The sequence below is a fragment of the Garra rufa genome, unplaced genomic scaffold, assembly GCF_049309525.1.
Source record: "Garra rufa unplaced genomic scaffold, GarRuf1.0 hap1_unplaced_002, whole genome shotgun sequence".
NCBI classification, from domain to species: domain Eukaryota; kingdom Metazoa; phylum Chordata; class Actinopteri; order Cypriniformes; family Cyprinidae; genus Garra; species Garra rufa.
The window spans coordinates 5978688-5994827 of record NW_027394277.1 but is presented as its reverse complement, the minus strand read 5'-3'; the positions used below and the strand labels follow the sequence as shown (position 1 = coordinate 5994827).

The window sequence follows — 16140 nt, the reverse complement described above, 5'->3', positions numbered from 1 at the left end:
TACCCTAAAAACAGTCCAAGAATCCCAGTGTGTTGATAAGTCCAATGTGAGTGTCCACCATTGTATATACAATCCACAGAAAGTGTAATCCAAAGTTTGCAGGTGGTGAATGGAAAGGTGAGCTCTAAAATTAGCAAACTCCTTAATCCAACAGTTTGGTGACTGTCCTTTGTATGTCATGCTGCTCTCTTATACAGTTGTACTTCCTGCTTCCTGTCATGTGTCTAGTCACATGGCAGGCCAACCATCCATTTATTTAAGACACACACACACTTAAAATGTTAAGAGCAATAAAATGGCCTAAAAAAACATGTAAAACACTTAACACTCTATAATACATTTAAATGATTGTAATAAATAGAGCGGTAAAACACGTCTTTCTAAAAGCCAGCATATTATATAAATAGTGAAGAAAAGGCAAAAGCTTACAGCACCTGGTATTCCCAGGCGGTCTCCCATCCAGAGTTACAAGATTAAAATGGGGTCAGATTTAACTGTGAGAGATGACTAGTGGTTAAAAGAATGAGACATAAAAGAAGATTGGTTTAAATAGATTTGGTTTATATACAAGGTTCACATAAAAGACTTTAAAACAACACGATAAAACTAGGTAAATGCTGTTAAAAGAATACAGTTCATTTGTCCATACCCTAAAAACAGTCCAAGAATCCCAGTGTGTTGATAAGTCCAATGTGAGTGTCCACCATTGTATATACAATCCACAGAAAGTGTAATCCAAAGTTTGCAGGTGGTGAATGGAAAGGTGAGCTCTAAAATTAGCAACTCCTTAATCCAACAGTTTGGTGACTTTTTTTGTCATGCTGCTCTCTTATACAGTTGTACTTCCTGCTTCCTGTCATGTGTCTAGTCACATGGCAGGCCAACCATCCATTTATTAAAGACACACACACACACACACTTAAAATGTTAAGAGTAATAAAATGGCCTAAAAAACATGTAAAACACTTAACACTCTATAATACATTTAAATGATTGTAATAAATAGAGCGGTAAAACACGTCTTTCTAAAAGCCAGCATATTATATAAATAGTGAAGAAAAGGCAAAAGCTTACAGCACCTGGTATTCCCAGGCGGTCTCCCATCCAAGTACTAACAAGGCCCGACGCTGCTTTGCTTCCGAGATCAGACGAGATCGGGCGCACTCAGCGCAGTATGGCCGTAAGCGAGGACTGCTCCAAAAAGTGGGTTATTTATAGATCAGCCTCCGTAAAAGCCATCATATTATATAAATAGTGAAGAAAAGGCAAAAGCTTACAGCACCTGGTATTCCCAGGCGGTCTCCCATCCAGAGTTACAACATTAAAATGGGGTCAGAATTAACTGTGAGAGATGACTAGTGGTTAAAAGAATGAGACATAAAAGAAGATTGGTTTAAATAGATTTGGTTTTTATACAAGGTTCACATAAAAGACTTTAAAACAACACGATAAAACTAGGTAAATGCTGTTAAAAGAATACAGTTCATTTGTCCATACCCTAAAAACAGTCCAAGAATCCCAGTGTGTTGATAAGTCCAATGTGAGTGTCCACCATTGTATATACAATCCACAGAAAGTGTAATCCAAAGTTTGCAGGTGGTGAATGGAAAGTTGAGCTCTAAAATTAGCAAACTCCTTAATCCAACAGTTTGGTGACTGTCCTTTGTTTGTCATGCTGCTCTCTTATACAGTTGTACTTCCTGCTTCCTGTCATGTGTCTAGTCACATGGCAGGCCAACCATCCATTTATTTAAGACACACACTTAAAATGTTAAGAGCAATAAAATGGCCTAAAAAAACATGTAAAACACTTAACACTCTATAATACATTTAAATGATTGTAATAAATAGAGCGGTAAAACACGTCTTTCTAAAAGCCAGCATATTATATAAATAGTGAAGAAAAGGCAAAAGCTTACAGCACCTGGTATTCCCAGGCGGTCTCCCTTCCAGAGTTACAAGATTAAAATGGGGTCAGATTTAACTGTGAGAGATGACTAGTGGTTAAAAGAATGAGACATAAAAGAAGATTGGTTTAAATAGATTTGGTTTATATACAAGGTTCACATAAAAGACTTTAAAACAACACGATAAAACTAGGTAAATGCTGTTAAAAGAATACAGTTCATTTGTCCATACCCTAAAAACAGTCCAAGAATCCCAGTGTGTTGATAAGTCCAATGTGAGTGTCCACCATTGTATATACAATCCACAGAAAGTGTAATCCAAAATTTGCAGGTGGTGAATGGAAAGGTGAGCTCTAAAATTAGCAACTCCTTAATCCAACAGTTTGGTGACTTTTTTTGTCATGCTGCTCTCTTATACAGTTGTACTTCCTGCTTCCTGTCATGTGTCTAGTCACATGGCAGGCCAACCATCCATTTATTAAAGACACACACACACTTAAAATGTTAAGAGTAATAAAATGGCCTAAAAAACATGTAAAACACTTAACACTCTATAATACATTTAAATGATTGTAATAAATAGAGCGGTAAAACACGTCTTTATAAAAGCCAGCATATTATATAAATAGTGAAGAAAAGGCAAAAGCTTACAGCACCTGGTATTCCCAGGCGGTCTCCCATCCAAGTACTAACCAGGCCCGACGCTGCTTTGCTTCCGAGATCAGACGAGATCGGGCGGTCTCAGCGCAGTATGGCCGTAAGCGAGGGCTGCTCCAAAAAGTGGGCTATTTAAAGATCAGCCTCCGTAAAAGCCAGCATATTATATAAATAGTGAAGAAAAGGCAAAAGCTTACAGCACCTGGTATTCCCAGGCGGTCTCCCATCTAAGTACTAACCAGGCCCGACGCTGCTTTGCTTCCGAGATCAGACGAGATCGGGTGCTCTCAGCGCAGTATGGCCGTAAGCGAGTACTGCTCCAAAAAGTGGGCTATTTATAGATCAGCCTCCGTAAAAGCCATCATATTATATAAATAGTGAAGAAAAGGCAAAAGCTTACAGCACCTGGTATTCCCAGGGGGTCTCCCATCCAAGTACTAACCAGGCCCGACGCTGCTTTGCTTCCGAGATCAGACGAGATCGGGCGCACTCAGCGCAGTATGGCCGTAAGCGAGGACTGCTCCAAAAAGTGGGTTATTTATAGATCAGCCTCCGTAAAAGCCATCATATTATATAAATAGTGAAGAAAAGGCAAAAGTTTACAGCACCTGGTATTCCCAGGCGGTCTCCCATCCAGAGTTACAACATTAAAATGGGGTCAGAATTAACTGTGAGAGATGACTAGTGGTTAAAAGAATGAGACATAAAAGAAGATTGGTTTAAATAGATTTGGTTTATATACAAGGTTCACATAAAAGACTTTAAAACAACACGATAAAACTAGGTAAATGCTGTTAAAAGAATACAGTTTATTTGTCCATACCCTAAAAACAGTAAAAGAATCCCAGTGTGTTGATAAGTCCAATGTGAGTGTCCACCATTGTATATACAATCCACAGAAAGTGTAATCCAAAGTTTGCAGGTGGTGAATGGAAAGGTGAGCTCTAAAATTAGCAAACTCCTTAATCCAACAGTTTGGTGACTGTCCTTTGTTTGTCATGCTGCTCTCTTATACAGTTGTACTTCCTACTTCCTGTCATGTGTCTAGTCACATGGCAGGCCAACCATCCATTTATTTAAGACACACACACACTTAAAATGTTAAGAGCAATAAAATGGCCTAAAAAAACATGTAAAACACTTAACACTCTATAATACATTTAAATGATTGTAATAAATAGAGCGGTAAAACACGTCTTTCTAAAAGCCAGCATATTATATAAATAGTGAAGAAAAGGCAAAAGCTTACAGCACCTGGTATTCCCAGGCGGTCTCCCATCCAAGTACTAACCAGGCCCGACGCTGCTTTGCTTCCGAGATCAGACGAGATCGGGCGGTCTCAGCGCAGTATGGCCTTAAGCAGGGGGCTGCTCCAAAAAGTGGGCTATTTAAAGATCAGCCTCCGTAAAAGCCAGCATATTATATAAATAGTGAAGAAAAGGCAAAAGCTTACAGCACCTGGTATTCCCAGGCGGTCTCCCATCTAAGTACTAACCAGGCCCGACGCTGCTTTGCTTCCGAGATCAGACGAGATCGGGCGCTCTCAGCGCAGTATGGCCGTAAGCGAGTACTGCTCCAAAAAGTGAGCTATTTATAGATCAGCCTCCGTAAAAGCCATCATATTATATAAATAGTGAAGAAAAGGCAAAAGCTTACAGCACCTGGTATTCCCAGGCGGTCTCCCATCCAGAGTTACAAGATTAAAATGGGGTCAGATTTAACTGTGAGAGATGACTAGTGGTTAAAAGAATGAGACATAAAAGAAGATTGGTTTAAATAGATTTGGTTTATATACAAGGTTCACATAAAAAGACTTTAAAACAACACGATAAAACTAGGTAAATGCTGTTAAAAGAATACAGTTCATTTGTCCATACCCTAAAAACAGTCCAAGAATCCCAGTGTGTTGATAAGTCCAATGTGAGTGTCCACCATTGTATATACAATCCACAGAAAGTGTAATCCAAAGTTTGCAGGTGGTGAATGGAAAGGTGAGCTCTAAAATTAGCAAACTCCTTAATCCAACAGTTTGGTGACTGTCCTTTGTTTGTCATGCTGCTCTCTTATACAGTTGTACTTCCTGCTTCCTGTCATGTGTCTAGTCACATGGCAGGCCAACCATCCATTTATTTAAGACACACACACACTTAAAATGTTAAGAGCAATAAAATGGCCTAAAAAAACATGTAAAACACTTAACACTCTATAATACATTTAAATGATTGTAATAAATAGAGCGGTAAAACACGTCTTTCTAAAAGCCAGCATATTATATAAATAGTGAAGAAAAGGCAAAAGCTTACAGCACCTGGTATTCCCAGGCGGTCTCCCATCCAAGTACTAACCAGGCCCGACGCTGCTTTGCTTCCGAGATCAGACGAGATCGGGCGGTCTCAGCGCAGTATGGCCGTAAGCGAGGGCTGCTCCAAAAAGTGGCCTATTTAAAGATCAGCCTCCGTAAAAGCCAGCATATTATATAAATAGTGAAGAAAAGGCAAAAGCCTACAGCACCTGGTATTCCCAGGCGGTCTCCCATCTAAGTACTAACCAGGCCCGACGCTGCTTTGCTTCCGAGATCAGACGAGATAGGGCGGTCTCAGCGCGGTATGGCCGTAAGCGAGGGCTGCTCCAAAAAGTGGGCTATTTAAAGATCAGCCTCCGTAAAAGCCAGCATATTATATAAATAGTGAAGAAAAGGCAAAAGCTTACAGCACCTGGTATTCCCAGGCGGTCTCCCATCTAAGTACTAACCAGGCCCGACGCTGCTTTGCTTCCGAGATCAGACCAGATCGGGCGCTCTCAGCGCAGTATGGCCGTAAGCGAGTACTGCTCCAAAAAGTGGGCTATTTATAGATCAGCCTCCGTAAAAGCCATCATATTATATAAATAGTGAAGAAAAGGCAAAAGCTTACAGCACCTGGTATTCCCAGGCGGTCTCCCATCCAAGTACTAACCAGGCCCGACGCTGCTTTGCTTCCGAGATCAGACGAGATCGGGCGCACTCAGCGCAGTATGGCCGTAAGCGAGGACTGCTCCAAAAAGTGGGTTATTTATAGATCAGCCTCCGTAAAAGCCATCATATTATATAAATAGTGAAGAAAAGGCAAAAGCTTACAGCACCTGGTATTCCCAGGCGGTCTCCCATCCAGAGTTACAACATTAAAATGGGGTCAGAATTAACTGTGAGAGATGACTAGTGGTTAAAAGAATGAGACATAAAAGAAGATTGGTTTAAATAGATTTGGTTTTTATACAAGGTTCACATAAAAGACTTTAAAACAACACGATAAAACTAGGTAAATGCTGTTAAAAGAATACAGTTCATTTGTCCATACCCTAAAAACAGTCCAAGAATCCCAGTGTGTTGATAAGTCCAATGTGAGTGTCCACCATTGTATATACAATCCACAGAAAGTGTAATCCAAAGTTTGCAGGTGGTGAATGGAAAGGTGAGCTCTAAAATTAGCAAACTCCTTAATCCAACAGTTTGGTGACTGTCCTTTGTTTGTCATGCTGCTCTCTTATACAGTTGTACTTCCTGCTTCCTGTCATGTGTCTAGTCACATGGCAGGCCAACCATCCATTTATTTAAGACACACACACACTTAAAATGTTAAGAGCAATAAAATGGCCTAAAAAAAACATGTAAAACACTTAACACTCTATAATACATTTAAATGATTGTAATAAATAGAGCGGTAAAACACGTCTTTCTAAAAGCCAGCATATTATATAAATAGTGAAGAAAAGGCAAAAGCTTACAGCACCTGGTATTCCCAGGCGGTCTCCCATCCAAGTACTAACCAGGCCCGACGCTGCTTTGCTTCCGAGATCAGACGAGATCGGGCGGTCTCAGCGCAGTATGGCCGTAAGCGAGGGCTGCTCCAAAAAGTGGCCTATTTAAAGATCAGCCTCCGTAAAAGCCAGCATATTATATAAATAGTGAAGAAAAGGCAAAAGCCTACAGCACCTGGTATTCCCAGGCGGTCTCCCATCTAAGTACTAACCAGGCCCGACGCTGCTTTGCTTCCGAGATCAGACGAGATAGGGCGGTCTCAGCGCGGTATGGCCGTAAGCGAGGGCTGCTCCAAAAAGTGGGCTATTTAAAGATCAGCCTCCGTAAAAGCCAGCATATTATATAAATAGTGAAGAAAAGGCAAAAGCTTACAGCACCTGGTATTCCCAGGCGGTCTCCCATCTAAGTACTAACCAGGCCCGACGCTGCTTTGCTTCCGAGATCAGACCAGATCGGGCGCTCTCAGCGCAGTATGGCCGTAAGCGAGTACTGCTCCAAAAAGTGGGCTATTTATAGATCAGCCTCCGTAAAAGCCATCATATTATATAAATAGTGAAGAAAAGGCAAAAGCTTACAGCACCTGGTATTCCCAGGCGGTCTCCCATCCAAGTACTAACCAGGCCCGACGCTGCTTTGCTTCCGAGATCAGACGAGATCGGGCGCACTCAGCGCAGTATGGCCGTAAGCGAGGACTGCTCCAAAAAGTGGGTTATTTATAGATCAGCCTCCGTAAAAGCCATCATATTATATAAATAGTGAAGAAAAGGCAAAAGCTTACAGCACCTGGTATTCCCAGGCGGTCTCCCATCCAGAGTTACAACATTAAAATGGGGTCAGAATTAACTGTGAGAGATGACTAGTGGTTAAAAGAATGAGACATAAAAGAAGATTGGTTTAAATAGATTTGGTTTTTATACAAGGTTCACATAAAAGACTTTAAAACAACACGATAAAACTAGGTAAATGCTGTTAAAAGAATACAGTTCATTTGTCCATACCCTAAAAACAGTCCAAGAATCCCAGTGTGTTGATAAGTCCAATGTGAGTGTCCACCATTGTATATACAATCCACAGAAAGTGTAATCCAAAGTTTGCAGGTGGTGAATGGAAAGGTGAGCTCTAAAATTAGCAAACTCCTTAATCCAACAGTTTGGTGACTGTCCTTTGTTTGTCATGCTGCTCTCTTATACAGTTGTACTTCCTGCTTCCTGTCATGTGTCTAGTCACATGGCAGGCCAACCATCCATTTATTTAAGACACACACACACACTTAAAATGTTAAGAGCAATAAAATGGCCTAAAAAAACATGTAAAACACTTAACACTCTATAATACATTTAAATGATTGTAATAAATAGAGCGGTAAAACACGTCTTTCTAAAAGCCAGCATATTATATAAATAGTGAAGAAAAGGCAAAAGCTTACAGCACCTGGTATTCCCAGGCGGTCTCCCATCCAAGTACTAACCAGGCCCGACGCTGCTTTGCTTCCGAGATCAGACGAGATCGGGCGGTCTCAGCGCAGTATGGCCGTAAGCGAGGGCTGCTCCAAAAAGTGGGCTATTTAAAGATCAGCCTCCGTAAAAGCCAGCATATTATATAAATAGTGAAGAAAAGGCAAAAGCTTACAGCACCTGGTATTCCCAGGCGGTCTCCCATCTAAGTACTAACCAGGCCCGACGCTGCTTTGCTTCCGAGATCAGACGAGATCGGGCGCTCTCAGCGCAGTATGGCCGTAAGCGAGTACTGCTCCAAAAAGTGGGCTATTTATAGATCAGCCTCCGTAAAAGCCATCATATTATATAAATAGTGAAGAAAAGGCAAAAGCTTACAGCACCTGGTATTCCCAGGCGGTCTCCCATCCAGAGTTACAAGATTAAAATGGGGTCAGATTTAACTGTGAGAGATGACTAGTGGTTAAAAGAATGAGACATAAAAGAAGATTGGTTTAAATAGATTTGGTTTATATACAAGGTTCACATAAAAGACTTTAAAACAACACGATAAAACTAGGTAAATGCTGTTAAAAGAATACAGTTCATTTGTCCATACCCTAAAAACAGTCCAAGAATCCCAGTGTGTTGATAAGTCCAATGTGAGTGTCCACCATTGTATATACAATCCACAGAAAGTGTAATCCAAAGTTTGCAGGTGGTGAATGGAAAGGTGAGCTCTAAAATTAGCAAACTCCTTAATCCAACAGTTTGGTGACTGTCCTTTGTTTGTCATGCTGCTCTCTTATACAGTTGTACTTCCTGCTTCCTGTCATGTGTCTAGTCACATGGCAGGCCAACCATCCATTTATTTAAGACACACACACACTTAAAATGTTAAGAGCAATAAAATGGCCTAAAAAAACATGTAAAACACTTAACACTCTATAATACATTTAAATGATTGTAATAAATAGAGCGGTAAAACACGTCTTTCTAAAAGCCAGCATATTATATAAATAGTGAAGAAAAGGCAAAAGCTTACAGCACCTGGTATTCCCAGGCGGTCTCCCATCCAAGTACTAACCAGGCCCGACGCTGCTTTGCTTCCGAGATCAGACGAGATCGGGCGGTCTCAGCGCAGTATGGCCGTAAGCGAGGGCTGCTCCAAAAAGTGGCCTATTTAAAGATCAGCCTCCGTAAAAGCCAGCATATTATATAAATAGTGAAGAAAAGGCAAAAGCTTACAGCACCTGGTATTCCCAGGCGGTCTCCCATCTAAGTACTAACCAGGCCCGACGCTGCTTTGCTTCCGAGATCAGACGAGATAGGGCGGTCTCAGCGCAGTATGTCCGTAAGCGAGGGCTGCTCCAAAAAGTGGGCTATTTAAAGATCAGCCTCCGTAAAAGCCAGCATATTATATAAATAGTGAAGAAAAGGCAAAAGCTTACAGCACCTGGTATTCCCAGGCGGTCTCCCATCTAAGTACTAACCAGGCCCGACGCTGCTTTGCTTCCGAGATCAGACCAGATCGGGCGCTCTCAGCGCAGTATGGCCGTAAGCGAGTACTGCTCCAAAAAGTGGGCTATTTATAGATCAGCCTCCGTAAAAGCCATCATATTATATAAATAGTGAAGAAAAGGCAAAAGCTTACAGCACCTGGTATTCCCAGGCGGTCTCCCATCCAGAGTTACAAGATTAAAATGGGGTCAGATTTAACTGTGAGAGATGACTAGTGGTTAAAAGAATGAGACATAAAAGAAGATTGGTTTAAATAGATTTGGTTTTTATACAAGGTTCACATAAAAGACTTTAAAACAACACGATAAAACTAGGTAAATGCTGTTAAAAGAATACAGTTCATTTGTCCATACCCTAAAAACAGTCCAAGAATCCCAGTGTGTTGATAAGTCCAATGTGAGTGTCCACCATTGTATATACAATCCACAGAAAGTGTAATCCAAAGTTTGCAGGTGGTGAATGGAAAGGTGAGCTCTAAAATTAGCAAACTCCTTAATCCAACAGTTTGGTGACTGTCCTTTGTTTGTCATGCTGCTCTCTTATACAGTTGTACTTCCTGCTTCCTGTCATGTGTCTAGTCACATGGCAGGCCAACCATCCATTTATTTAAGACACACACACACTTAAAATGTTAAGAGCAATAAAATGGCCTAAAAAAACATGTAAATCACTTAACACTCTATAATACATTTAAATGATTGTAATAAATAGAGCGGTAAAACACGTCTTTCTAAAAGCCAGCATATTATATAAATAGTGAAGAAAAGGCAAAAGCTTACAGCACCTGGTATTCCCAGGCGGTCTCCCATCCAAGTACTAACCAGGCCCGACGCTGCTTAGCTTCCGAGATCAGACGAGATCGGGCGGTCTCAGCGCAGTATGGCCGTAAGCAAGGGCTGCTCCAAAAAGTGGGCTATTTAAAGATCAGCCTCCGTAAAAGCCAGCATATTATATAAATAGTGAAGAAAAGGCAAAAGCTTACAGCACCTGGTATTCCCAGGCGGTCTCCCATCTAAGTACTAACCAGGCCCGACGCTGCTTTGCTTCCGAGATCAGACGAGATCGGGCGCTCTCAGCGCAGTATGGCCGTAAGCGAGTACTGCTCCAAAAAGTGGGCTATTTATAGATCAGCCTCCGTAAAAGCCATCATATTATATAAATAGTGAAGAAAAGGCAAAAGCTTACAGCACCTGGTATTCCCAGGCGGTCTCCCATCCAGAGTTACAAGATTAAAATGGGGTCAGATTTAACTGTGAGAGATGACTAGTGGTTAAAAGAATGAGACATAAAAGAAGATTGGTTTAAATAGATTTGGTTTATATACAAGGTTCACATAAAAGACTTTAAAACAACACGATAAAACTAGGTAAATGCTGTTAAAAGAATACAGTTCATTTGTCCATACCCTAAAAACAGTCCAAGAATCCCAGTGTGTTGATAAGTCCAATGTGAGTGTCCACCATTGTATATACAATCCACAGAAAGTGTAATCCAAAGTTTGCAGGTGGTGAATGGAAAGGTGAGCTCTAAAATTAGCAAACTCCTTAATCCAACAGTTTGGTGACTGTCCTTTGTTTGTCATGCTGCTCTCTTATACAGTTGTACTTCCTGCTTCCTGTCATGTGTCTAGTCACATGGCAGGCCAACCATCCATTTATTTAAGACACACACTCAAAATGTTAAGAGCAATAAAATGGCCTAAAAAAACATGTAAAACACTTAACACTCTATAATACATTTAAATGATTGTAATAAATAGAGCGGTAAAACACGTCTTTCTAAAAGCCAGCATATTATATAAATAGTGAAGAAAAGGCAAAAGCTTACAGCACCTGGTATTCCCAGGCGGTCTCCCATCCAAGTACTAACCAGGCCCGACGCTGCTTTGCTTCCGAGATCAGACGAGATCGGGCGCACTCAGCGCAGTATGGCCGTAAGCGAGGACTGCTCCAAAAAGTGGGTTATTTATAGATCAGCCTCCGTAAAAGCCATCATATTATATAAATAGTGAAGAAAAGGCAAAAGCTTACAGCACCTGGTATTCCCAGGCGGTCTCCCATCCAGAGTTACAACATTAAAATGGGGTCAGATTTAACTGTGAGAGATGACTAGTGGTTAAAAGAATGAGACATAAAAGATTGGTTTAAATAGATTTGGTTTATATACAAGGTTCACATAAAAGACTTTAAAACAACACGATAAAACTAGGTAAATGCTGTTAAAAGAATACAGTTCATTTGTCCATACCCTAAAAACAGTCCAAGAATCCCAGTGTGTTGATAAGTCCAATGTGAGTGTCCACCATTGTATATACAATCCACAGAAAGTGTAATCCAAAGTTTGCAGGTGGTGAATGGAAAGGTGAGCTCTAAAATTAGCAACTCCTTAATCCAACAGTTTGGTGACTTTTTTTGTCATGCTGCTCTCTTATACAGTTGTACTTCCTGCTTCCTGTCATGTGTCTAGTCACATGGCAGGCGAACCATCCATTTATTAAAGACACACACACACTTAAAATGTTAAGAGTAATAAAATGGCCTAAAAAACATGTAAAACACTTAACACTCTATAATACATTTAAATGATTGTAATAAATAGAGCGGTAAAACACGTCTTTCTAAAAGCCAGCATATTATATAAATAGTGAAGAAAAGGCAAAAGCTTACAGCACCTGGTATTCCCAGGCGGTCTCCCATCCAAGTACTAACCAGGCCCGACGCTGCTTTGCTTCCGAGATCAGACGAGATCGGGCGGTCTCAGCGCAGTATGGCCGTAAGCGAGGGCTGCTCCAAAAAGTGGGCTATTTAAAGATCAGCCTCTGTAAAAGCCAGCATATTATATAAATAGTGAAGAAAAGGCAAAAGCTTACAGCACCTGGTATTCCCAGGCGGTCTCCCATCCAGAGTTACAAGATTAAAATGGGGTCAGATTTAACTGTGAGAGATGAGTAGTGGTTAAAAGAATGAGACATAAAAGAAGATTGGTTTAAATAGATTTGGTTTATATACAAGGTTCACATAAAAGACTTTAAAACAACACGATAAAACTAGGTAAATGCTGTTAAAAGAATACAGTTCAATTGTCCATACCCTAAAAACAGTCCAAGAATCCTAGTGTGTTGATAAGTCCAATGTGAGTGTCCACCATTGTATATACAATCCACAGAAAGTGTAATCCAAAGTTTGCAGGTGGTGAATGGAAAGGTGAGCTCTAAAATTAGCAAACTCCTTAATCCAACAGTTTGGTGACTGTCCTTTGTTTGTCATGCTGCTCTCTTATACAGTTGTACTTCCTGCTTCCTGTCATGTGTCTAGTCACATGGCAGGCCAACCATCCATTTATTTAAGACACACACACACTTAAAATGTTAAGAGCAATAAAATGGCCTAAAAAAACATGTAAAACACTTAACAATCTATAATACATTTAAATGATTGTAATAAATAGAGCGGTAAAACACGTCTTTCTAAAAGCCAGCATATTATATAAATAGTGAAGAAAAGGCAAAAGCTTACAGCACCTGGTATTCCCAGGCGGTCTCCCATCCAAGTACTAACCAGGCCCGACGCTGCTTTGCTTCCGAGATCAGACGAGATCGGGCGCACTCAGCGCAGTATGGCCGTAAGCGAGGACTGCTCCAAAAAGTGGGTTATTTATAGATCAGCCTCCGTAAAAGCCATCATATTATATAAATAGTGAAGAAAAGGCAAAAGCTTACAGCACCTGGTATTCCCAGGCGGTCTCCCATCCAGAGTTACAACATTAAAATGGGGTCAGAATTAACTGTGAGAGATGACTAGTGGTTAAAAGAATGAGACATAAAAGAAGATTGGTTTAAATAGATTTGGTTTTTATACAAGGTTCACATAAAAGACTTTAAAACAACACGATAAAACTAGGTAAATGCTGTTAAAAGAATACAGTTCATTTGTCCATACCCTAAAAACAGTCCAAGAATCCCAGTGTGTTGATAAGTCCAATGTGAGTGTCCACCATTGTATATACAATCCACAGAAAGTGTAATCCAAAGTTTGCAGGTGGTGAATGGAAAGGTGAGCTCTAAAATTAGCAAACTCCTTAATCCAACAGTTTGGTGACTGTCCTTTGTTTGTCATGCTGCTCTCTTATACAGTTGTACTTCCTGCTTCCTGTCATGTGTCTAGTCACATGGCAGGCCAACCATCCATTTATTTAAGACACACACACACACTTAAAATGTTAAGAGCAATAAAATGGCCTAAAAAAACATGTAAAACACTTAACACTCTATAATACATTTAAATGATTGTAATAAATAGAGCGGTAAAACACGTCTTTCTAAAAGCCAGCATATTATATAAATAGTGAAGAAAAGGCAAAAGCTTACAGCACCTGGTATTCCCAGGCGGTCTCCCATCCAAGTACTAACCAGGCCCGACGCTGCTTTGCTTCCGAGATCAGACGAGATCGGGCGGTCTCAGCGCAGTATGGCCGTAAGCGAGGGCTGCTCCAAAAAGTGGGCTATTTAAAGATCAGCCTCCGTAAAAGCCAGCATATTATATAAATAGTGAAGAAAAGGCAAAAGCTTACAGCACCTGGTATTCCCAGGCGGTCTCCCATCTAAGTACTAACCAGGCCCGACGCTGCTTTGCTTCCGAGATCAGACGAGATCGGGCGCTCTCAGCGCAGTATGGCCGTAAGCGAGTACTGCTCCAAAAAGTGGGCTATTTATAGATCAGCCTCCGTAAAAGCCATCATATTATATAAATAGTGAAGAAAAGGCAAAAGCTTACAGCACCTGGTATTCCCAGGCGGTCTCCCATCCAGAGTTACAAGATTAAAATGGGGTCAGATTTAACTGTGAGAGATGACTAGTGGTTAAAAGAATGAGACATAAAAGAAGATTGGTTTAAATAGATTTGGTTTATATACAAGGTTCACATAAAAGACTTTAAAACAACACGATAAAACTAGGTAAATGCTGTTAAAAGAATACAGTTCATTTGTCCATACCCTAAAAACAGTCCAAGAATCCCAGTGTGTTGATAAGTCCAATGTGAGTGTCCACCATTGTATATACAATCCACAGAAAGTGTAATCCAAAGTTTGCAGGTGGTGAATGGAAAGGTGAGCTCTAAAATTAGCAAACTCCTTAATCCAACAGTTTGGTGACTGTCCTTTGTTTGTCATGCTGCTCTCTTATACAGTTGTACTTCCTGCTTCCTGTCATGTGTCTAGTCACATGGCAGGCCAACCATCCATTTATTTAAGACACACACACACTTAAAATGTTAAGAGCAATAAAATGGCCTAAAAAAACATGTAAAACACTTAACACTCTATAATACATTTAAATGATTGTAATAAATAGAGCGGTAAAACACGTCTTTCTAAAAGCCAGCATATTATATAAATAGTGAAGAAAAGGCAAAAGCTTACAGCACCTGGTATTCCCAGGCGGTCTCCCATCCAAGTACTAACCAGGCCCGACGCTGCTTTGCTTCCGAGATCAGACGAGATCGGGCGGTCTCAGCGCAGTATGGCCGTAAGCGAGGGCTGCTCCAAAAAGTGGCCTATTTAAAGATCAGCCTCCGTAAAAGCCAGCATATTATATAAATAGTGAAGAAAAGGCAAAAGCTTACAGCACCTGGTATTCCCAGGCGGTCTCCCATCTAAGTACTAACCAGGCCCGACGCTGCTTTGCTTCCGAGATCAGACGAGATAGGGCGGTCTCAGCGCAGTATGTCCGTAAGCGAGGGCTGCTCCAAAAAGTGGGCTATTTAAAGATCAGCCTCCGTAAAAGCCAGCATATTATATAAATAGTGAAGAAAAGGCAAAAGCTTACAGCACCTGGTATTCCCAGGCGGTCTCCCATCTAAGTACTAACCAGGCCCGACGCTGCTTTGCTTCCGAGATCAGACCAGATCGGGCGCTCTCAGCGCAGTATGGCCGTAAGCGAGTACTGCTCCAAAAAGTGGGCTATTTATAGATCAGCCTCCGTAAAAGCCATCATATTATATAAATAGTGAAGAAAAGGCAAAAGCTTACAGCACCTGGTATTCCCAGGCGGTCTCCCATCCAGAGTTACAAGATTAAAATGGGGTCAGATTTAACTGTGAGAGATGACTAGTGGTTAAAAGAATGAGACATAAAAGAAGATTGGTTTAAATAGATTTGGTTTTTATACAAGGTTCACATAAAAGACTTTAAAACAACACGATAAAACTAGGTAAATGCTGTTAAAAGAATACAGTTCATTTGTCCATACCCTAAAAACAGTCCAAGAATCCCAGTGTGTTGATAAGTCCAATGTGAGTGTCCACCATTGTATATACAATCCACAGAAAGTGTAATCCAAAGTTTGCAGGTGGTGAATGGAAAGGTGAGCTCTAAAATTAGCAAACTCCTTAATCCAACAGTTTGGTGACTGTCCTTTGTTTGTCATGCTGCTCTCTTATACAGTTGTACTTCCTGCTTCCTGTCATGTGTCTAGTCACATGGCAGGCCAACCATCCATTTATTTAAGACACACACACACTTAAAATGTTAAGAGCAATAAAATGGCCTAAAAAAACATGTAAATCACTTAACACTCTATAATACATTTAAATGATTGTAATAAATAGAGCGGTAAAACACGTCTTTCTAAAAGCCAGCATATTATATAAATAGTGAAGAAAAGGCAAAAGCTTACAGCACCTGGTATTCCCAGGCGGTCTCCCATCCAAGTACTAACCAGGCCCGACGCTGCTTAGCTTCCGAGATCAGACGAGATCGGGCGGTCTCAGCGCAGTATGGCCGTAAGCAAGGGCTGCTCCAAAAAGTGGGCTATTTAAAGATCAGCCTC

At 40.8% G+C, this 16140-nt stretch overlaps 28 non-coding genes and 2 pseudogenes across 28 annotated transcripts; all 30 read right to left on the bottom strand.

Moving 5' to 3' along the window:
• Positions 1–1067: 1067 nt before the first annotated feature.
• On the bottom strand, positions 1068–1186 carry LOC141307622 (5S ribosomal RNA). The gene has a single exon (XR_012346575.1). It is a non-coding gene; the product is annotated as a 5S ribosomal RNA (ribosomal RNA).
• Positions 1187–2551: 1365 nt separating this feature from the next.
• Positions 2552–2670, bottom strand: LOC141307294 (5S ribosomal RNA). Its single transcript, XR_012346249.1, has one exon. It is a non-coding gene; the product is annotated as a 5S ribosomal RNA (ribosomal RNA).
• An 84-nt stretch (positions 2671–2754) lies between these two features.
• Positions 2755–2873, bottom strand: LOC141306574 (5S ribosomal RNA). Its single transcript, XR_012345533.1, has one exon. It is a non-coding gene; the product is annotated as a 5S ribosomal RNA (ribosomal RNA).
• An 84-nt stretch (positions 2874–2957) lies between these two features.
• LOC141306815 (5S ribosomal RNA) lies at positions 2958–3076 on the bottom strand. The gene has a single exon (XR_012345772.1). It is a non-coding gene; the product is annotated as a 5S ribosomal RNA (ribosomal RNA).
• A 730-nt stretch (positions 3077–3806) lies between these two features.
• On the bottom strand, positions 3807–3925 carry LOC141307677 (5S ribosomal RNA). The gene has a single exon (XR_012346627.1). It is a non-coding gene; the product is annotated as a 5S ribosomal RNA (ribosomal RNA).
• An 85-nt stretch (positions 3926–4010) lies between these two features.
• On the bottom strand, positions 4011–4129 carry LOC141306888 (5S ribosomal RNA). Its single transcript, XR_012345844.1, has one exon. It is a non-coding gene; the product is annotated as a 5S ribosomal RNA (ribosomal RNA).
• A 731-nt stretch (positions 4130–4860) lies between these two features.
• LOC141307293 (5S ribosomal RNA) lies at positions 4861–4979 on the bottom strand. Its single transcript, XR_012346248.1, has one exon. It is a non-coding gene; the product is annotated as a 5S ribosomal RNA (ribosomal RNA).
• Positions 4980–5063: 84 nt separating this feature from the next.
• LOC141307703 (5S ribosomal RNA) lies at positions 5064–5182 on the bottom strand. Its single transcript, XR_012346654.1, has one exon. It is a non-coding gene; the product is annotated as a 5S ribosomal RNA (ribosomal RNA).
• Positions 5183–5266: 84 nt separating this feature from the next.
• Positions 5267–5385, bottom strand: LOC141307592 (5S ribosomal RNA). The gene has a single exon (XR_012346545.1). It is a non-coding gene; the product is annotated as a 5S ribosomal RNA (ribosomal RNA).
• Positions 5386–5469: 84 nt separating this feature from the next.
• On the bottom strand, positions 5470–5588 carry LOC141306801 (5S ribosomal RNA). The gene has a single exon (XR_012345757.1). It is a non-coding gene; the product is annotated as a 5S ribosomal RNA (ribosomal RNA).
• A 731-nt stretch (positions 5589–6319) lies between these two features.
• On the bottom strand, positions 6320–6438 carry LOC141307292 (5S ribosomal RNA). The gene has a single exon (XR_012346247.1). It is a non-coding gene; the product is annotated as a 5S ribosomal RNA (ribosomal RNA).
• Positions 6439–6522: 84 nt separating this feature from the next.
• LOC141307701 (5S ribosomal RNA) lies at positions 6523–6641 on the bottom strand. The gene has a single exon (XR_012346652.1). It is a non-coding gene; the product is annotated as a 5S ribosomal RNA (ribosomal RNA).
• An 84-nt stretch (positions 6642–6725) lies between these two features.
• LOC141307591 (5S ribosomal RNA) lies at positions 6726–6844 on the bottom strand. The gene has a single exon (XR_012346544.1). It is a non-coding gene; the product is annotated as a 5S ribosomal RNA (ribosomal RNA).
• An 84-nt stretch (positions 6845–6928) lies between these two features.
• LOC141306800 (5S ribosomal RNA) lies at positions 6929–7047 on the bottom strand. The gene has a single exon (XR_012345756.1). It is a non-coding gene; the product is annotated as a 5S ribosomal RNA (ribosomal RNA).
• Positions 7048–7779: 732 nt separating this feature from the next.
• Positions 7780–7898, bottom strand: LOC141307291 (5S ribosomal RNA). Its single transcript, XR_012346246.1, has one exon. It is a non-coding gene; the product is annotated as a 5S ribosomal RNA (ribosomal RNA).
• Positions 7899–7982: 84 nt separating this feature from the next.
• Positions 7983–8101, bottom strand: LOC141306887 (5S ribosomal RNA). Its single transcript, XR_012345843.1, has one exon. It is a non-coding gene; the product is annotated as a 5S ribosomal RNA (ribosomal RNA).
• A 730-nt stretch (positions 8102–8831) lies between these two features.
• Positions 8832–8950, bottom strand: LOC141307290 (5S ribosomal RNA). The gene has a single exon (XR_012346245.1). It is a non-coding gene; the product is annotated as a 5S ribosomal RNA (ribosomal RNA).
• Positions 8951–9034: 84 nt separating this feature from the next.
• LOC141307738 (5S ribosomal RNA) lies at positions 9035–9153 on the bottom strand (annotated as a pseudogene).
• Positions 9154–9237: 84 nt separating this feature from the next.
• Positions 9238–9356, bottom strand: LOC141307589 (5S ribosomal RNA). The gene has a single exon (XR_012346542.1). It is a non-coding gene; the product is annotated as a 5S ribosomal RNA (ribosomal RNA).
• A 730-nt stretch (positions 9357–10086) lies between these two features.
• On the bottom strand, positions 10087–10205 carry LOC141306691 (5S ribosomal RNA). The gene has a single exon (XR_012345648.1). It is a non-coding gene; the product is annotated as a 5S ribosomal RNA (ribosomal RNA).
• An 84-nt stretch (positions 10206–10289) lies between these two features.
• Positions 10290–10408, bottom strand: LOC141306885 (5S ribosomal RNA). Its single transcript, XR_012345842.1, has one exon. It is a non-coding gene; the product is annotated as a 5S ribosomal RNA (ribosomal RNA).
• A 726-nt stretch (positions 10409–11134) lies between these two features.
• LOC141306799 (5S ribosomal RNA) lies at positions 11135–11253 on the bottom strand. Its single transcript, XR_012345755.1, has one exon. It is a non-coding gene; the product is annotated as a 5S ribosomal RNA (ribosomal RNA).
• A 720-nt stretch (positions 11254–11973) lies between these two features.
• On the bottom strand, positions 11974–12092 carry LOC141307289 (5S ribosomal RNA). Its single transcript, XR_012346243.1, has one exon. It is a non-coding gene; the product is annotated as a 5S ribosomal RNA (ribosomal RNA).
• Positions 12093–12822: 730 nt separating this feature from the next.
• On the bottom strand, positions 12823–12941 carry LOC141306796 (5S ribosomal RNA). Its single transcript, XR_012345754.1, has one exon. It is a non-coding gene; the product is annotated as a 5S ribosomal RNA (ribosomal RNA).
• A 732-nt stretch (positions 12942–13673) lies between these two features.
• Positions 13674–13792, bottom strand: LOC141307288 (5S ribosomal RNA). Its single transcript, XR_012346242.1, has one exon. It is a non-coding gene; the product is annotated as a 5S ribosomal RNA (ribosomal RNA).
• An 84-nt stretch (positions 13793–13876) lies between these two features.
• LOC141306884 (5S ribosomal RNA) lies at positions 13877–13995 on the bottom strand. Its single transcript, XR_012345841.1, has one exon. It is a non-coding gene; the product is annotated as a 5S ribosomal RNA (ribosomal RNA).
• Positions 13996–14725: 730 nt separating this feature from the next.
• On the bottom strand, positions 14726–14844 carry LOC141307287 (5S ribosomal RNA). Its single transcript, XR_012346241.1, has one exon. It is a non-coding gene; the product is annotated as a 5S ribosomal RNA (ribosomal RNA).
• An 84-nt stretch (positions 14845–14928) lies between these two features.
• LOC141307737 (5S ribosomal RNA) lies at positions 14929–15047 on the bottom strand (annotated as a pseudogene).
• An 84-nt stretch (positions 15048–15131) lies between these two features.
• On the bottom strand, positions 15132–15250 carry LOC141307588 (5S ribosomal RNA). The gene has a single exon (XR_012346540.1). It is a non-coding gene; the product is annotated as a 5S ribosomal RNA (ribosomal RNA).
• Positions 15251–15980: 730 nt separating this feature from the next.
• On the bottom strand, positions 15981–16099 carry LOC141306690 (5S ribosomal RNA). The gene has a single exon (XR_012345647.1). It is a non-coding gene; the product is annotated as a 5S ribosomal RNA (ribosomal RNA).
• Positions 16100–16140: the final 41 nt, after the last annotated feature.